Source organism: Peromyscus eremicus, chromosome 1, assembly GCF_949786415.1.
Source record: "Peromyscus eremicus chromosome 1, PerEre_H2_v1, whole genome shotgun sequence".
NCBI lineage: Eukaryota > Metazoa > Chordata > Mammalia > Rodentia > Cricetidae > Peromyscus > Peromyscus eremicus.
Window position 1 is genome coordinate 143,168,480 of NC_081416.1, and position 9,906 is coordinate 143,178,385.

Here is a 9,906-nt window from a genome sequence, read left to right on the forward strand (position 1 = left end):
GCACAGGATGAACAGCTTCCCATGGTGTGGTGTGGAGAACAGCTACATCTACGACCTCACCTTGCAGATCAGTACTTTCTTCTCATCTCAGATCTGCATCTCCCAGTTAGATGTGCATCAGAAGGCATTGCCAGACAGCGTAAGTGGATTGTCAGAAAAGATTCCATTTTTGGTTCAGTTCCTATGTTTCCCATGTCATAGAATTTGATGTTACCAACATATTTTAAAAAATGTATTTTCTGGGTGTGATGGTACATAATTTTAATGCCATCACTCGGAGGCAGAGGCAGGCAGATCTCTGAGTTTAATGAGTCTGGTCTATATAGTGAGTTCCAGGTCAGACAGGACTACATAGTAAGACATTCTCTCAAAAATATTTTCTTTAATTTTTGAGAATTTTATACAACATATCTTGATCATATATACCCCTACTTCCCTATCTACTCACCTTTATGGTCTCATTTTAAATAAAGCCCATTAATTCCAGTTTGTGTTACCCATACGCTTTTGGGTTTGTGAACTTCCATTGGGGTGTGGTCAATCTTCCAGGAACCATACCCTTAAAGAAAATTGACTTTCCCTATCCCAGAAGCTTTCAGTCGCCAACAGCTCTTCAACTAGGGGCAGGATTTCATGCCCGCCTCTCCTCTACATGCTGGGACTTGGTCTGGGTTGAGTTTGCACAGGTCTTATACATGCTCTCACAACCACTGTGAGTTCCTATGGGCAGCTTCCCTGGTGTGTGCAGAAGACACTGTTTCCTTGTGGTCCTTCACTGCCTCTGGCTCTTACATTCTTTCTTCCAAAGTGATTCCTGAGCCTTGGAAGGTGGAGTGTGGTATAGATGTCCTGTGTAGGGTTAAGCATGCTGAATTTTATTCTTTGCAATTTTTATATGCAGTTGTCTCTTTGTTGTTGAATAGTGTCTTGTTTTCTAAGTTTGGAATTATTTCTGTTTGTTTATAAATTGTTTAAAAGTCCTTAATATGCTGTGGACACAGTCACCTGTTTTTTTAGATGTTCTCTCGTAATATGTAATGTTTTGCCCTCCCTCTTTACAGCGTTTTTCAGGATGGTAAGAAGATACTATTACCTAAACATTCTTGTTATATACAAGGAGACCAATGACATGCCCAGGAAGAAGAAGAAAACAAAGATTATGAAGGAGGCTGGTTCAGACAGACAAGCACCCTAGTGAGATGGCCACAGGGCAGTTTAACCCAAAGAAACTCAGGCACCATTGCCTGGGTCCTATCAATGTTTCCTTTCTCCTGTGAATGGTCTTGGTAGATGTGACTAAGTGAAGGACTTTGCCCACTGGGGACCATCCTGCCTTGTCTATAGCCATCAGATCCAATCACAAGTTTTTCTCTAGGGGAAAAGCACAGGGAGATGGGGTGCTAATTCAGGGTTGAGGCCATGTGACCCCAGAGGCAGAGATGGGAGTGACGGAGAGGGGACCAGGATGACATCAGCTTCCACTAAGTGGGGAAGCAAGGGGTGAACAGTCCCTCTGATCTCTTCAGGGACAGCCACCCATGGAACATGCTACTTGGCACCCAAAGAACATGATTTTGGATTTCCAACCTCTTGAACCACAAGAGAGGAAACATCTGTGTTTCAGACACCTGCTGTGTGTGGTTGTGTTTGGGGCTAGCAAAGCTTCATGAGGAGGAAGCTACTGAGTAGCTCTGAGAGCCCTCAGGGAAGAAAGGGGGCAAACTTCCTCCTGAATGCCAGTCTCTGTGTTCTTGTGTTTAAAAACTTTATTAGTTTATGTTGAGTCTACAAAATGAAGTGTTTCAGAATTACATTTTCCTTCTCATACATGTGTCTACAGCCATACCTCTGTGAATACACCATATCCAAGTACAACTTAGTGGTACCTTCTCCATAGCCACTCCCCTCACATCTTCTCCTATCTCTCCTTTCCCCTTCCACTAGTCCCATCTGTCTTAGTCAGGGTTCTCTAGAGTAACAGAACTTGTAGACTGAATCTTTCTCTATATAGAAAGGGGATGTATTAGAATGACTTACAGGCTTCAGTATGGGAGAAATTGTACCATATATTAGATGCTGTTTCAAGGCATATACTACCTTTTGGAGAACCCTACCCCAGCCCTCCAGGCTGCTGCCACCTAATTGAAACTATGTTTTCAAAAGGCCATCCCGTCTTTCTATCAGGCCAGCTACTTCAGGATGGTGGGGAATGTGGAAAGACCAGTGGATTCCATGATCATGGGCCCACCGTCACACTTCTCTGGCTGTAAAGTGAGTTCCTTGGTCAGAAGCCATACTGTGTGGAATACCATGATGGTTCATCCATTCTGCAAATCTATGGATGGTGATTTTAGCCGAAGAATTACATGCAGGAAAGGCAAATCCATAGCCAGAATAAGTATCTACTACAGTAAGGACAAAGTCCTTTCCATGGAGGAAGTGGTCCAATGTAGTCAACCTGCCACCAGGACCCCGGCTGGTCACCTTGGGGAATGGTTGTTGTGGAATATTAAATTAAGATGTGTTACATTTTCTTATGTTTTGGAATATTTGTTTAATGATGCAAAGATGTGTTACATTTGTTTGATTAAATAAAATTAACCTGGGGTCAGGAGGCTGAGTCAGTAACTAGCTGACAGGAAGTGATAGCTAGGGTTCTTAAGTGGGGGCTGAGTAGAAGGAGGCCAGTTTTTGGGGGAGATGAGAGCTAGGAGAGAAGGTTAGCTATTTGCTATTCAGCCTCTTTGAGAGAGCAGAATTTCACCTCGACCTTTGAATCCTGAGTTCTGTAGAGGAATAGAGATCTAGATAAAGTTCCCTTTAGCAGCCGTGATAGAGCCAGTGCCTGAGGGACCAGAATTCCCACTTGGCTGTGGCCAGTGCAGCCAAAGGGCTACTGATAGCTGCAGAGTTGTAATTGCCAATTAGGACAGCAGTTGCTTAAGGGGCAGCTACTGAATTTGATGAAACACAACAAATGGTGCCATATCGGAAACTCGGTGTTGGTCTCTGCTGTTGGCAGACCTGGAGTTTAGCAGCAGCTGTAGCCAGATCAGCCTTGGTGAGTGGCAGTCATGTTGTCAAGCTCATGCATAAACCCCATCTCTGTCACCATGGCCACTTTGATCATTGGCCCATTAGGCAATGACAGGGATGGCTGGGGCAAGAGGTTGACTGCCACAGAATGGGCCATTCTATCTACTTGATTGTTGAACTCCTTCTCAGCTGAAGTCACCTTTTGATGAGCATTTACATGGGACATAAGTTATCTTCACATCTTTTATACATTTGGAAACAACACACATCGGCCATTTTTCCCTCCCCCCAAAATGTATGATCATGTGTACTGCCTGAAGCTCTGCCCGCTGTGAAGATTTCCCTTCACTGGTGTCTTTTAGGGTTGTTCAAGAAAAGGGACAGATGCAGCTGTCCACTTCTGGATGATGACTGCATAACATGCTGAGCCATCAGTAAACCAGGCCCTAGTCTTCTCTTTCTCAGTCAGCTGGTCATAGGGTTTATCCCATGATACCATAGGTGCATTCTTGGTGGCAGACAGTATTGTAACAAGAGCAGAAACCATAGGCATTTGGGCAACTTCTCTGTGGAACTTGCTTGTGACTTTAGGACCTGCTCAGGCCCAATCATGTAAATACCTCTTCTATCTGATAATGGATTGCTGCTGTGCAATGACTTGGTGGCTCAGATCACACCCAGCTCATGATGGGCAGCCCAGATCTCATGGTAACTTGGTTACCATGTTCAGTTCTATTATGGCCCAATAGCAGGCCAAGAGATGTCTCTCAAAGGGAGAATAATTATCTGCAGATGAAGGTGGAGCCTTCTTCCAAAATCCCAAAGGTCTCTTCTGTGATTTACCTTTAGGGGCCTGCTAAAGGCTCCAACAGCATTCCTATGGGCCACTGATATCCCAAGTACCATCGGGTCTGCTGATCACATGGTCCAAGTGGTAGAGCAGCCTGCACAGCAGCTTGGACCTATTGAAGAGCCTTCTTCTGTTCCAGGCCCCACTCAAAGCCAGCAACTTAGTGAGTCATGTGATCTAAGAGACAGTATAACACACCCAAGTGAGAAATGTTCTGTCTGCAGAATCCAAATAGGACAACTAAACATTGTGCTCCTTTCTTGGTGGTGGGAGGGGCCAGGTGCAGTAATTTATCCTTCACCTTAGAAGGAATATCTCCATGTGCCCCACACCACTGGACTCCTAGGAATTTCACTGAGGTAGAAGGCCCTTGAACTTCAGTTGGATTTATTTCCCATCCTTTGATGTGTGTATGTGTTACCAACAAGTCCAAAGTGGTTGCTACCTTCTGCTCTCTGGATTCAATCAGCATAATGTCTTTAATGTAGTGAACCAATGTGATATTCTGTGAAAGAGACAGATGATTAAGATCCCTTCTAACTGAGTTATGACACAGGGCAGGAGAGTGAGGGAGTGAATATATCCTGGAGATAAAACTATAAAGGTATACTTCCGGCCTTGCCAACTGAAAGCAAATTGCTTCTGGTGGTCCTTAAGGCAAATATCAAGAAAAAGGCATTTGCTAGATCAATATAGCTGAAAATCATGTACCAGAAGATGTGTTAATCTTCTACTCATGTATGGACACAACATATGGTACAGCAGCTGCAAGTTGAGTCACTACTTAATTGAATTTTTTATAGCCATCTGTCATTCTCCATGATCAATCTGCTGTACTGGTCAGATAGGAGAGTTAAAGGGAGATGTAGTGGGAACCTTATTCTGCTCAACACCACACATACTTAAAAATGTGCAAACACATACACATAGACACATAGTAGTAGATATTTCTGGAATAATGATTAAACATTCTCACATGTAACATGTAGTCATTGACATGTCTCCAACAGGAGCTTTTATTAATTTTAAAAGCTGTTAATATGATGGCTTCTTAGAATTTCTAAGATTGAATACTATGCAAGAATGTAGTAAAAATTACTCATAAAGTCTTAACACAAATAAAGTAGTAAGTAGCTTTATATAGTATATTCACAGAGATTAATATGTCTTGATATACAACACAGTCTTGAAATTATTTGAGGACAGGCATACTACTTTCCCCAGGGAAAATATTCCAAGGCCCACACTAGTGGAAGCCCATGAACTGTAGACTAGTGGCCGTGGAGCCCCCATGGGACTGGACTAGGCCCTCTGGTTATGGAAGATGGTTGTTTGGCTCAAACTGTTTGGGGGGCACCTAGGCAGGGGGATCAGGATTCGTCCCAGGTGCATGGGCAGGCTTTTGGGAGCCCAATGCCTGTGGTGTGACACCTTGCGCAGCCTTGGTGCAGTCGGAAGGGGCTTGGACCTGCCTAGGCTCAGTGTGCCGGGCTCTGCTGACTCCCCATGGGAGACCTTGATTTGGGGGATGTGGGGTGGCTTGGGAGGGAGGGCTGGAGGGTGGGAGGAGGGAGGAGGGGAGATCTGTGGGTAGTATGTGGAGTGAGTAGAAAATTTCTTAATTAAAAAAAATGAGAAGAAAAAAAAGAAAATATTCCAAGGCCCTTAAACAGTTTTAAGAGCCTGTATCATCAAAACTACACTACCTACTTTTATATTTGTAAATATCCATCTTAAATACTGTACCCTGCAATTAACACAGTGTACCAGACCAATTAAAACTGGACCACTACTTCCTTAATTTTGAAAAAAAACCCACACTATTAATAAAGTGTAAATCTACAGTTTTTTTTTTTTCGACAGGGTTTTTCTGTGTAGCTTTGCGCCTTTCCTGGAACTCACTTGGTAGTCCAGGCTGGCCTCGAACTCACAGAGAATCCACCTGGCTCTGCCTCCCGAGTGCTGGGATTAAAGGTGTGTGCCACCACCGCCCTGCCTACATTGGTTTTTGTCATTATACTACTCTTGTTTTGTTTTTAAAAAACATTTAAAATTTTAAACCCATCCAAAAAAAGACGACTTTGGATTATGGACCATTTCATAATCTGAAAGTCCAAATGGTAAAGTCTATGACTTTGTGTTTATTCCTAATTTAAAATTTTTGTTGTTGTGATAGACATTCTTGGTTATCAACTTGGCTACACCTGGAATTAACTAAAACCCCAAAATAGAGGGCACACCTGTGAGGGATTTCTGATTAATCTGAAGTGGGAAGATCCACTTCTAATCTGGTTCTTTAAGGAAGAAAGACACATTTTTAATCCAGATCTTGAGATGGGAAGACACCCCTTTAATCTGGAGCTGATCTGGGCCGTGTCTTCTGCTGAAAGCCTATATAAGGACATGGAAGAAGGAAGCTTTTGCTCTTTGCCTTCTTACTCTTCCCTTGCTACCAAGCCCACAGCACCATACTTTGCTAAGATCCAGAGAGGGCAATAGAAACAAAGAAATAACACCCACCCAACAAAGACAAAGCCAGGTATCAAGACCTAGAATTACCACAGTTATCTCAACTCCAGATGCTTAGACACCAGAGCAAAAACACAGACATCAGCAACCAAGACAATGAACCTCCACAAGAACCCAGCAACCCTATTACAGTAGGCCCTGAGAAATGCAGGATAGCTGAAGCATAAGACAAGAACTTCAAAATAGCAATTTTGAACATGTTCAAATACCTCGAGGAGGATATGAATGAATGCCTTAACAAAGTCCGTGTAAGCATAAACAGTGGAAATGAAATAATGAAAATAGTTCAAGACATGAAAATAGAAATAGAATCACTAAAGAAAACCAAAACTGAGATAAAACTGGAAATAAAAAAATTAGAAAGTCAAACAAAAACCTCAGAGGTAAGTCTCACCAACAGAGTACAAGAAATGGAAGAGTACTCAGGCATTGAAGACAAGATAGAAGAAATGGTGCCTCAGGCAAACAAAATGTTGAATCTAAAAAAGAAAAATCTAGGCATAAAACCTCCAGGAAATCTGGGACACTTTAAAAAGACCAAATCTATGAATAATAGGAATAGATAATGTAGAAGAAACCCAGGTCAAAGGCACAGAAAACATTTTCAACAAAATCATAGAAACAAACAAACAAACAAACCCTAAAGAAGGATGTGTCTATCAAGATGTAAGAAGCATACAGAACAACAAATAGACAAGGCCAGAAAAGAAATTCCCCAAGACACATAATAATCAAAGTGCTAAACTATAGAACAAAGAGAGAATACTAAAAGCTGCAAGGGAAAAGGACCACGTACCATATAAAATCAGACCAACTAGAATAACACCAGACTTCTCAATGGAGACTCTAAAAACTAGAAGAGCCTGGACAGAAATTCTACACACTCTGAATGCCCACAGACACCAACCCAGACTACTGTTTTCATCAAAGCTATCAATTGCAGTAGGCAGAGAAGGTAAGACATTTCATGATAAAACAAAAATTTAAGCAGTATCTAGATATGTACAAATCCAGCCTTATAGAAAGTGCTAGATGGAAAACTTCAGTCTGAAGAGATTAACCACAAGGAATAAATAATCTTAGGACAGCAAATCAACAGAGGAAAAACTCACACCATAACAACAAAATATCAGGAATCAACAAACACTGCTTATTGATAACCATCAATAATAATGGTCTCAATTCTGCAATAAAAAGACACAAATTGATGAGATTAGAATTCTGAATCCATCTTTCTCCTGCATTCAAGAAACACACCTTACCATAAAGGATAGATATTACCTCAGGGTAAAAGGATGGAAAAAGATATTTCAGGGAAATGGAATCAAGAAGCAAGCATATATATATATATTAACTATATATTTATATATATATATATATATATATATATATATATATATATATATATATAAATGTTTTAGCATCTGACATAATATATTTCAAACCAAAACTAATCAGAAGAGATAGGGAAGGACACTACATATTATAAAAGGGAAAATCCACCATGAGGATGTTGCAATTCTACCATTTATGCATCAAACACAAAGACACCCAAGTTCATAAAAGAAACACTACTACAGCTAAAATCACATATTGATCCTTACACAGGTGAGAGTTGATGATATAATTAGACCACTCTGGCCAATAGACAGGCCATCCAGGACCAAAACTAAACTGAGAAACACTGGTATTAAATAACATCATAAATTGAATGAACCTAGCAGATATTTACAGAACATTTCACTCAAACGCAAAGAATATATGCTCTTCTCAGCAGCTCATAGAACTTCATCAAAAACTGGTGACATACTTAGTCACAAAGCAAGTCTCAGCAGATATAAGAAATTTCAAATAGCATCCTGCATCCTCTCTGACCACCATGGACTAAAGCTGGATATGAACAGTAACAGAAACAACAGAAAGTACACAAACAAATGGAAATTGAACTACTCATTACTGAATGAAAAATGAGTCAATATAGAAATTAAGAAGGAAATTAAAAACTTTTGAAGTTGAACGGAAATGAAAAGACGACGTACCCAAACCTATGGGACACACTGAAGGCAGTTATAAGAGGCAAGTTCAAGTGTTAAGTGCCTACATAAAATATTTTCAAGAAATCTTATAATAGCAACTTAATGGCATTCCTAAAAGTTCTAGAACAGCTAGAAGAAATAACACCTAAAAGAAGTAGATGGCAAGAACTAATCAAATTTAGGGCTGAAATTAAAAAAAAATAGAACAAACATAATCAATGAAACAAAGAGTTGGTTATTTGAGAAAATCAATAAAATTCATAAACCTTTAGCCAAATTAACTAAAAGATGGAGAAGATCCTAATTAAAAGTAACTAGAGATGAAAAGGGGGATACTGCAACAGACATCAAGGAAATCCAGAGTATCATAAGGACATGCTGTGGGATGTCTTGTATGCTGTGAATATATGTTGCTATGATTGATTGATAAATAAAACACTGATTGGCCAGTAGCCAGGCAGGAAGGATAGTGTAGGCAGGACAAGAGAGAGGAGAAGGCTGGGGAGAGGAAGGCTGAGTAAGGGGACGCTGCCAGCTGCCACGAGAAGAAGCATGATGTTAGATACCAGTAAGCCACGAGCCATGTGGCAAGGTATAGATTTATAGAAATGGGTTAATTTAAGATATAAGAACAGATAGCAAGAAGCCTGCCATGGCCATACAGTTTGTAAGTAATATAAGTCTCTGTGTATTTGCTTGGGGGATGCGAGTGGGAGAAATTTGTCCTGACTGCTGGCAGGCTGGGACACAGGAAAACTTCAGCTACAAGGACATACTTAAAAAAAATCTCTACTCTGATGAATTGGAAACCTAAAAGAAATGAATAATTTTCTTGATATATATGACCTGTCAAAGCTAAATCTAGATCAGATACATTTAAACAGACCATAACCCCCAGCGAAGTAGCTAGATACAAAATTAACTCACAAAAACAAAAACTATAACAACAGCGAAAGAACCTACAACCTCAGTAGCCTTCCTATATACAAATGACAAACAGACTGAGAATGAATTCAAGGAAACAACACCTTTCACAATAAACCTCAAAAATATGGTATCTTGGGATAACTCTAACCAAGAAAGTAAAAGATTTGTATAATGGAAAATTTATGACAGTGAAGAAGTAATTTAAAGAAGATCTAAGTAGATGGAAAGATCGCCCATACTCACAGATTGATAGGGTTAATATAATGAAAATGGTCATCTTCCCAAAAGCATTCTATAGATTCAATACAATCTCCATCAAAATTCTAGCGCAATTCTTCAGGTAAATTGGAAAGAGAATTTTCAGCGTCATATGGAAAACTCCAAAACCCAGGATAGGTTAAAAAAAATCTTGAATTATAAAGGAACTGTTGGAGGTATCAACATTCCTAGTCTTAAATTGTGTTGCAGATTTATCGTAATAAAAACCTCATGATATTGTCATAAAATAGATACACTTTTATCAATGGA